The sequence below is a fragment of the Heterocephalus glaber genome, unplaced genomic scaffold (assembly GCF_053883595.1).
Source record: "Heterocephalus glaber isolate CG9 unplaced genomic scaffold, H.glaber_assembly_v1.0 deba00000071, whole genome shotgun sequence".
Classification (NCBI taxonomy): domain Eukaryota; kingdom Metazoa; phylum Chordata; class Mammalia; order Rodentia; family Bathyergidae; genus Heterocephalus; species Heterocephalus glaber.
In genome coordinates, this window is record NW_028258137.1 from 7,286,598 (window position 1) to 7,297,452 (window position 10,855).

At 43.0% G+C, this 10,855-nt stretch overlaps 1 long non-coding RNA gene across 1 annotated transcript in view; it reads left to right on the forward strand.

Moving 5' to 3' along the window:
* The window catches only part of LOC101697807 (uncharacterized), a 29,120-nt gene extending 18,534 nt beyond the window's left edge, over positions 1–10,586 (forward strand). Inside the window, exons 2-4 of the long non-coding RNA XR_205162.3 lie at positions 3,036–3,159; positions 7,043–8,776; positions 10,177–10,586. This is a non-coding gene — a long non-coding RNA (uncharacterized LOC101697807). The remainder of the gene's footprint in view (positions 1–3,035; positions 3,160–7,042; positions 8,777–10,176) is intronic.
* The last annotated feature ends 269 nt before the right edge of the window (positions 10,587–10,855 follow it).

A 10,855-nucleotide genomic window follows, 5' to 3' on the forward strand; every position in this document is an offset into this window, starting at 1 on the left:
TTATAAAATTTGTAGAATATTCAAAAAGTTTTAATGAAGTTTGTTTGCCTTTCCCATCTTTTTCTTTGGTTTTCTTTTTTTTTCTTTTTCTTTCTTTTTTTGGTTCCGGGGATTGAATTTGGGTCCTTGTGCTTGTGCAGCAGGAGACGAAACCACTGAGCTAAATCCCTGGACCCTCTTTGGTTTTCATTAATTATATACTAGGCTACTTTATATTTTATTAGAGGTTGTAGTCCCTGATTTTTTTCCCTTACTTGACTTTGTTTTGTTTACTTTCTACTGCTATACAGCAGACCCTTGAGTTATGATTGGCCTGACATACAAACAATTTGGGTTATGACTGGAATTTTAGCTTTAATTTACAACCAAAGTCTTGAGTTATGACCTGAATGCTGGCTGCTTGTGCTTCCAGGAGGTCTCAGATACATTACAATGTCCTTTCCCATGTGGGGTTGAGAAATCCTGAGCCAGTGTCTCTCTAAGGACACTGAGATCTGCCTGTGTAGAAGAAAGACTTTGAAGACTGTATAGAGGACCCTGAGCCTTCAATTCACTAACTTGAGTTACAACCAGCCCTCGTGAACAAATTGAGTTCATAAGTCAAGGGCCCACTGTATCTACAAGGCCATTAAGTTTTTTTCTCCTTTGATATCTAATCTGTTAATTCCATTTAAGGTATTTTTCATTTCAGATATTGCATTTTTCATGGTTTTGTTGGTGCTTTCTTATATATTCAATTTCTCTATTCATCATACCCATGTTTTCTTATACCTCCTTGAATATATGAAGTGTGTTGATAATAACTTATAATGTGTTGATAACAGCAGTTATTTCTGAGTCTGCTTCTATCGATTGTTTTTACTCCTAGTTTCAGATCATATTTACCTGTTTCTTCATATGCTTGATATGCTTGGCCATTTTTATCGAGTGTAAGACACTGTGATACATTGCCAATTGTTAGATTTTGTTGAATTATGTCTCCCAGTCATTTAGAATTACTTAGGCCCTTTTGGGGTTTACTTTTACGCTTTGTTATGTAGACCTAAATTTACTCTAGGGTTAATTTAGCAATGCCCCTGTGAGTGTTCCACACAAAGCTCTGTTTTATCAGGAGCTTTTCCCTCTGTTAGGAGGAAAGACAAACTGTTCTCAGCTCTGTGTGAGTCTGGGAGGTTTTCTGCCTCCAGCTGTTGCTGTTGTGGGTATTCTCTCTCCTCTCTTTCTCATTACAAATTAATAGTCAGCCAAAGATTCAAGAGCACTTCTGTGCAGATTTCTTGAGCACTTTCTCCATGGGTCCCTCTAGCTGTCCTACTCTGTCCCACAAATCTAATTACCTTGGTTTTCCTGAGCTCTGTCTCCACTCAACAAGGTGGAATTGGGTAGGCTGAGCCTGTCCATCTCTGTCCTCTGTGCAGTAACTGATCCCAGGCAGTCAGCTTTAACTGTCATAGTCTTTCCGTCAGTTTCTGACCTTCTCTTGGGACTCAGTCCTGTGGTGCCTGTCGTAAATGGCCAAGTGTCTACAGACTACAGGATGTATACACAAAAAATTTATAGGACTTTCATGTTAGATTAAAATTCTTACTGGAGAGATATACAATATGTAATCTAAAGTAAATTAAATATAAGTTTATAGATTTGCATATATTTAGGTATGTAAGTATTTTTCTAATTGTTTAAGGTAAGAGTAAATCTGATGCTATTATTTCACCTTAGTTAGAAATAAAATCTGGAATTAACCTTTGTTCCAGTGTTCTCATCTAATATGATTCATTTTAATCATAAATTATTAACACTTTCCAAAAATATGGGAGTATAGACTTAATAGTGAACAGCAGAATATGTGAGGTGTGATCATAGAATATGGCTAATATTCAAATTCTTAAAAAATTTTATTACATTAAAAGACACATTGCTGTTCATCTTATTCAAAATACTCCCCTTTACTTTGAACACATTTATCCCATTGTTCTTGCTACTTTGTGATGCAGTTCTGGACGTCTTCCATGGACATCTTTAGTTGTGCTATTGTGGCTATCTCTGTGTTCTGAATCCATTCAAAATGCTTACTTTTCATTGTCATGTTGACTTTGGGGAAGAGCCAGAAGTTGCACAGTGATAGATCTAGTGAGTAAGGTAGATGAAGACACACTACCTTTAAGAAATTACTGTAAACATTTTTTATCAATTCAGGACATAGAGGCAGCCACAGAAGCACAACAGAAAACACAGAAGATGACTTGTGGAACTCTTCAAAGTGTCGAGAAAGAATGAATAAGTGAGGATTAGTGGCAATGTGTGTTTCACTTCAATAAATTTAAAAAAATTAAAACATTCATAATATTTTGTGATTATACTGCATATGCACTTTACTGGCATTATTCAATTAGTATAAAAATGGTACAAAAGATATTTTAGCTCCTATTTGTGGCTGACTCTAGATGCTAGGACTATGTGGCATATTTTTTTCTTTCTCTTTTTCCTAAAATTTTATAATGGAAATTTAGAAATTACTTTCATATTGGAAAAATAAACTACTTAAAATTTAATTAAGGCTATTGAATAGTTATGCACTGAGGAAGTCATTCCAAAGTTATTACTCTTATCTACAAAAGAATTACAATTATATACACTAACATGAACGTGTAAATCATCTCATTACGTACCTAAGTCTGGACTTGAAAGTTCTTTTCATACTTTATATATTTCCAAAATATATTTAGGGCTTATAAAAAAGATATGATAAAATAATAAACTGACTAAGATGGAGGTAGAAGTTCAAGATACAGGAAATGAAATGGGTGGGGAGGGCATAGGTTGCATGACGAATGATGGGAGGGGCATGGAAAGAAAGAGATGTGATTTTAGTAGAAAACCTAGATCCAGAGAAACTTTGGAAAGTGAACAAAAAACTGTCTATGAGCTTTTGGAAGCCAAAACAAAAGGGGGAGCAGTGGGATTTGGAGCTTCCAGAATTAAATAAAAAGTATTTATTTCTCTGGAGATGATTTTTTAAATTGTATTTTTTTCAGTTCTGATGTATAAATGAACATTTCACATAAACTAGATGAAAGAATCACTCAACCAATTTAATGCTGTGCTCGGTTCTTTAAGAGAAGAAGAGAATGCTGGCATGGACCTTTTTCTTCATAGAAGGTAGGGAAAACACATTTGGAAACCAGAAATCATTTCAGACTGAAATATGACAGTGTATGATTAATCTTAAAGTCAAAAGCCTGCAGCATTCCAGGGAGTGGGTCTCGGTGGATGAGGGAGTATAGGTAAGCCCAGAAGAGAGAGCAGGGTGTCTGGGAGAAATGCCCAGCACAGGAAAGGACAGAGAGGCAGATGGAGCTGCCCACATGGTTGGGAGGTTGTGACCAGTATGACTCCTGGGAGTAACAGAACTTAGGGAAACACACTGACTCTTCCATATTCTTCCACTCCAGTCACTTAAAAAGTTCTAAGTGTCATGATGGAGTTGCATTGGCTGTAGACCCACAAACCCCTGCTAACATCCTGTCTCTGCTAAAGATAGATACTGGGGATCAAACTCAGGATCTTGTGCTTGTGAAGCAGGTTCGGGGCCACTGAGCTAAATCCCTGGCCCAGAAGTTTCATCTTCTAACAGCTACTAAATTCCAGGCTTTGACATACAACCAGCCTTTGGGCTCCTGTATAAGACAATGCAAAACCTCTTAAGTGGGAAGGAATATTTTTGAGGTCAAACATATTCTTTCTGAATTTTAATGTGCTATTTATATAGCAAGGCATTTTTGGCCAGGAGAGATAAGACTCAGAATTTTTAATGGAAAGTTCCCCTGACCCCAGGCTGCAGTGTAAGCACAGCAAGTTATAAATGGTGGAAGAGGACTTTGGTTTTGTGGAAAGGGCTGGGAAAACTGGGAGGGATGAATGATTTCCAGTCTGGCTCTTACGGTCTCAGTTTGGGAGCCGTTGGGTGTAACATCAGGGACTGGGACAGACATGTTGCTGGTGTGTGTGCATGTGTGCTGTTGTTTTGTTGTTGCTGTTGCTGTTGGTGAGTCCTCTGGGAAGCTATATGTTAATCTGGTATGAATGATAGAAATGAATCTCTGTGGACCAGCTGTGGTTGCGTCTGGCCGCCATTCTTGATATCAGCCAAGGTCTTTGGAAAACAAACACATACCACGCAAGGTATTTTAGCTAAATAATTCAATAAAAGGGATTAATCACATGGGTGTTGGAAAATTTAAAAGACAAATACAGACGTCACAGCAGTAATAACTTTAGGAGGCAGCTGCCATTCCTCCAGGTGGGGCACAAAGAGAACAACTTAGAGAAATCAGAAGCTCAAAGAGACAGAGGAGTCTCAGGGATGGGGTCCCAGGAGCTGAGACCCAGAAGTCTGAGACAGGCCATAGCTGACCATGTCAGAGCCAGACTGGAAACCATTCATCCCTCCCAATCTCTTCCCAGACCTTTCACACCTCCCAGGGCTGCAGGGAAGCTGGTTCTGGGAGTTTGCCTAAAACTGAGGCCTGCAGTTAACAGCTACCTGGGATGGATCCCCACCGCCATTCCAACTGCTCCCTGCAGCCCACCTCTAGTGCCCCCTGTTGGGGAGGTCCTAGTGGCCCTCCACTGTGACCTTGAGCACCCTAGCCCACCTAGCACTGTTCAGTTTAGGAGAAGCAGAGCTGTGTGCAAGGACCAGGTTGCCTTCAGGATCTCAGGCTAGCTAGCACAATGAGGATGTACACCAGCCACCTGAGAACCCAACAAGCCATTGTTTTTGAGGAAAGGCTGTAGGCTGTGTGATGAGATCAGAACATGCACATTTCTTACCTTTATGCTGACAGTAACCCAAGAGGGGAATATTGTTATTCCCATTTTACAAACGAAGCCTTTGAAGCTCAAGGAGTTTGCTTACCTTTCAGAGGGACACAGAGCCAGCAGGCAGGAGAGACAGGACATAAGCTGTGAGTTTGATGGCTCCAACTCTTCCCTTTTCTCCAAGTGACAGCTCTCCACTCTCTGTGGCAGCACTAATTCAACTTAAACATTGTTCTGGTAATTGCATTTTCTCCCTAACATGTGAACTTCCTGAAATCAGAAGAACAAGGAGGTGGGATTTGCAGGAAGCCTCATGAGGGTAACTGTACCAAGGCATCAGTAAATACTTTGAACAAAACAAAGAAATGCAGAGTTCCTTTAGCCTTCTTTAAGTATAATAGGAAATACATCTAGATACATAATTCTCTTCTCAAACATATATAAATGATGTGTGACACAGGTGTATGTCTAAAATACATTTTGGCTCTGCACAGAGAAAAGCTTTCGCAGCTGGAGGGGGAGCCTGTGGCACTAATGTGCCCGCCTCTCCACCTGCTAAGAGACTGGAGCTGGAGTTTTTAAATGAGGCAAAAGTGAATACATATCTGATCTTTGAATTAACTATCCCATTAAAGGAAGGCTGCTTCTTCCCCCTCCCCCACCCGACCCCACCCCCCATCCCAGCTTAGCCTATCATTAGCTGCTATCTGGAATCGACAGTAGAGTAATTTGAACCCTGGTTCCCAAGGGCCTATTCTTTTACTTCCTGCTGTAGGAATACGGTGTGTATTGATTAGATATCAGACTGTAATGGGCTTCCAATCTCTCCGCCTTAAGATATATGATGGAGATGACAGGAAACAGATACCCTGTTACTACTTGTAAATAGTCTGGTTGAACAAAACGGTGGGTAACTACTTCGGTGCCGTGCTGGTGCTGGGCCCTTCCCCTGCCAGGCAGAGACTCCGTCCTCACTCTTTCCAGTAGGATTGCTCAGGAAGGGAAAATGGAATTTCCTTTGTCAGTCAGAGCTGTGGCTCATGTTGGTCCTCCACCCTGAAAACCACGCTCTCAGGAGAGAGGGTTTCAGAGTCAAATTCAGGCTGGGACCCCAACCTGGCAGCATCCCCAGCCTATTCCCACCCGGTGATTGACAGGGCAGATGGGCTGGACCACTGTGAGCAGAGGCAGGAACAGGGTCTTCCCTTCAGGGAAACAACTTCAGGCCGTCACTTTCCACATCGGTGAAGTGGTCGGGGTGGGATAACACAGCTCCCAGCGCCTCTGTGAGGGTTGGGTAAAATAACGCACCTAGGAGAGCTAAGCTCAGGGCTAGGAACTCTCTCTCACCTTGGCCCTGGCCTCTAGCAGAGCACATCTCCCTTTGCTGGGATTCTCAGGGCCCCAGGTTGACACACAGGGCATCAGTGGCACAGTGCAAACCCTCCGCAGCTCAACTGGGGCCAACTATGGGTCAGTGGACCCAAGGAGTGGCTGGAATGAGATTTCTCTGGCCCTGGAAAGCATGCAGGTTCCGGGCTTGCTGCAGGCCATTTGGTTCAGCCACCCATAAAGCCTGTTTGAAGTCGACCTCAGTTTGTTCGCTAGGGTTTGCCCACTTCCTGGACTAGGCTTGTGTTGGGTGGACAGAAGCTGGCTCACAGCTTGATGACTGCCATGGTGAAGGCCAGGGTGACTAGGGACCTCTTTTTCCTCTTCTAGTGGCCCTGCAGGTACCCAGAACCAGCTTCCCTTCCTGCTACCTGGTGTCGGTTTCCTTGGGTTTTCAGTTTCCTTCCTTTTTCTAATCAGCAAAGATGACTAAAAAGCAAGTTGAATGGTGGCTCAAGAAGGATTCTGAAGATTGTAAACTTTTAAGGGGAAATAAAATGTGAGTTTATACATTTTTAATTGCACTGGGCTTGAAGCTCATATTCATTTATTACCGGCGATATCAACCACTTATCTGCCACTTCTCTAATCTTTGCCCTGCCAACTGACATGACCCTGGTCAGTAAGACAAATGGAGAATTACAAATGGCTACTGGCTAAGAATTGATTGGAAAAGAGGGGAGCAAGAAGCTCAGAGCTCAAGCTCATACTGGACACTTCCCGTCTTTCCCGGGCTACAGCTTCTGTGAATGAAGACAGAATCCAGTGGGCCTAACCTCCTCCTGTGCTAACGTTTCCTTCTTTCTCCTTCCTCCCATGCCCCCATTAGGATAACGGGATCAATAAAGCCGGCTTTGAGAGAGGAAGGAACTGATCTTCATGCTGGTATCAAATGACACATCCGTGCAGCACGGAGAAGGACCATGCCCACTAAGTGACCTAATTGCACATTCTCAAAACACTGTATTCCTGTTATTGGCTTCATCAGCATTGTCCTCCTAGAGGTTGCTCTTAATTAGCCCAGGAGAGGACTGAAGGAAAGAACTGTGACTGCCACCTTCAGCACAGAGGGTCTGGCCAGGAAGAGGCAGGGACCCATGATGGTCGTCACTCACCCAACGCTTTATCTGCACCAGCAGAGTCCCCGGTGTTGAATCTCCCCTTCCACCCTGCAGCAACATCTCAAAGATGGGCTGCTTATTCCTTTCTACAGATGAAGAAGAGGGAGGTGTGGTGAGGTTGGGAAGCTCATCCTCATTTCACAGCTAGGGATTTCGGAAGAGAATTTCCTACACAGATCTGACTGATCTCCCCTAAAATGAGGGACCGCTACGACTCCCCATCATGCCAAGCTACCAGCTATCCATCAGCAAAATAAGGGAGAAGGTATACTGAGTCCATTGAACCTCACCTCTCAGTTTGCATCCTCAGAAATAAGTCCAGAGAGGGAGAATGACTTGCCAAAGTCACACAGCAGAGCCAGGACGAAGTCCCTTGGTTTGGGACAAATACTCTCAAGCCATTGGCAAACACACAACACACTTCAGCTCTTCTCCAGTCCTCCTCTGGACACCAGCAATAAATAAAATAGTGCTGGCCAGAGATATGGGGAGACAAAAGGTTGTTCTAATAGAAGGGGATATTATAGGTTATCTAGATTATTTTTCCTAACCAACCAGCAGACTTTTATTAAGTGCCTAATTTCTGCAAAACTGAGCTGAGGTGATGAGAGAGTCTCAGCAATGAAAAACAAGCATACCAAAGGGGCATGTGTTTCTTTTCTTACTCTTCAGTTGCAATCTCAAAGGCAAGTTTGAGCTTATAAGCAAAATGAGGCAAATAAGATTTTTTAAGATGACAAAAGCTGCAATTGCATGTGATACACACAGCTAATGAAGGCCTCAAAGTGCTTCCTTCCTGATTTACCTTGATCACCCAACATAGTTTTCCAGTATTGAAGTAATCAGGTTTTTTGAATTCACTAGTTGAAAAAGTAAATGAAAACAAACGAAAATAAAACACGTCTAAATTGGATGTCCTTGCTTAGAAGTAAAATGTTGAGTATTTTGGAAGGAGGGATAATGGGGCTGGCGTTTTCTGGGTGCTTGGGCCGGGCCAGGCATCCCACAGACATGAATGACTTCATTTACTCCCCTCGAAGCTCCTTCGAAGTGCTATTATCTCCATTGTACACACAGGGACTCTGAAACATAATGACAGCTCATTAAGACCCACTCTGGACAGCAGGAATGAGTAAGTTAACTGCAGAGCTGCTGTTGTTTGAAAGACAACTTTTCCTTTGCTCACAGAGGATTGTGAGGGCCTTATAATCATGACACAACCATCATGATAAAATAAGAACTCACACATATTGAGGATTTACAGTATGCCATTTACTATGCTGAGTAAATGCTAGACATTAGCCTAGCTGATCCGGAGCACCTCATGAAAGAAATACTAATATCAGCTTCATTTTACAGATGAGAAAGTGAAAACACAGACAGGGTAGGAAGCCTGTCCAGGGTCATGCAGCTATAAGCAAGAGAGCCAGGATTCAATCTTGGTAAGTGTGCCTCCAGCCCCACACTCTTACTATTATCCTACATTGCCTCTCTGGGCAGAGAAAATCACAGTTGCACATGGGTAAAAGTGCTGCTGCCCCACCCCACACACACTTGATTTCATATGCTAGATCAAAGAAATTCTAGTGTGAGGCTGGGGGTGGGAAGTTAAACATTAGAGAACAACAAAATGGAGAATTCTAGAAATATCAAAATACCCAGCAGTCATCACTCACTTCAGTCAATACTAGCATGTTTCAAAGAGAGTGCAGTGACCCCAGACTTCCCTTTCACTTGGGAATTTGATGAATTTTTGCCCTTTGCCATGCACTGCTGAATTCTCTAACCCTTCTCCCCATAGAGACATCCTGGCCAAGAGCACTGATGTCCAGCCAGTATGACCAAGAGGCTTTGGGTTTTCTCTAGTATGCTCTTGCCCATGGAGGCCATTGCTGGGGGAAACTTGGGCTCCTTGTCCTCCCATGAACATCCCTGCCCTCCATGCCTTCCACCTCGGGTGTTCAGCTGGGCTGTGAAGCTTGACTTACTTCTCCCCATAGTCCACTCTCCGTTTCCCCAGGGCTTGCAGGATGCTCTGAGTGCCCTCTTTCCCTTTACTCCTCGGGCTCCAAGGAACAAGGGACTTGGCTTGCAGGACACTGGGGCTTGTCCTTTGCTACTATTTGCCTGACTCATCAAGAATCCTCTGGGCCACCTTAGCCGAGGTGACTGTCCTCCACTCAGGGGTGCCACTGATGAGCTCCCAGGAGCACCAACATGGCTGCTCCACTGGGGAGGGGCTCTGATGCACAGAAGCCAAACACAGAAACAGAGTTGAGTTTTTAAGCTGCTACCCTTTGGGCATTTTCTGTGCATTATCTTATAGAATCACACACACACACACACACACACACACACACACACACACAACCCTAAGAACTTGGCATTACTGTCCCCATCTTGTAGATGAGGAAACTAAAGTTCCTGAATGCCAAAGTGATAAAATCTGTTTAATATTAACAATTATCCCCAGCAATTATTGGGCTTTGTTTCTGTACACTAGGAGCCTCCTCTACTGCTCTACTGGCATTAGTGCATTTAATTTCATGGCAACCCTGAAGAGTAAGCATAATCCACATGTGGTTAACATTGAGAAAACTGTAGTACAGAAATTAACAACTTTCCCAAAGCCAAATAGCTGTGAGCAGTCTGAAACTCGAGGACATGATGTCTTTGCTTGCCCTCTTAAAACAAAATGAATAGCTACCAATATTATCCCCAAAATTAAGGATTAAGATTCGATGATCTCCATTTTCAAGATGCAAGTGGGTGGAATAGCTTTGGGCCATCATTAGCCTGGGGTTCAAGGTTGAATGTATTAATGGAAGGGTTGATTCTACAGCTTCCTGCAATAGGTTCCAGGCCAGGACTCCCTGGGCATAACTGTGCCTGCCTCAAAGGCACAGCTGAGGACCCAGGGTGAAAGTGAAGGAGAAGATGCCATTTTCACCAGAACGGTAATGGAGGCTCACGTCGGGGGCAGGCAGAGCCCAGCACAGAGGAACGGACTCTGCAGTGAGAGCTTAACAGAAAACAGTTCCATTTAAAACTGTCCACCAAACAACTGCTTTCCCTTTAGAAAATGAACAAACAAAACCAACAGTCTTTATCAGAAATACAAAAAAAACTTACTATATTTCCTTCCTTCCTTCCTTCCTTCCTTCCTTCCTTCCTTCCTTCCTTCCTTCCTCCCTCTCTTTCTCTTTGTTTCTTTCCTTCATTTACTTTCTTGATTTAAAAGAAAATATTAAGGCAACACAGAAATGTGCAAAATAAAAGATCTCTTCTGCCTTTCTTTGCAGGAGAGATTTTTAATGAGTGTGTGTGTGTGTGTGTGTGTGTGTGTGTGTGCATTTGCCTTTTCACACTGCAGCTTACCACACACCCTCTCTCCTGTGAGGCTGTAGGAACCAGCTTGTTCTTTTCGGTAGCCATGGAGGTCCTATCAGGTAAAGCTTTACATTGTTTTGCTGTTTGTTTTTTTCTGGTTTTCATTGCCTTTTCATGGTCCTGTAGCGTAT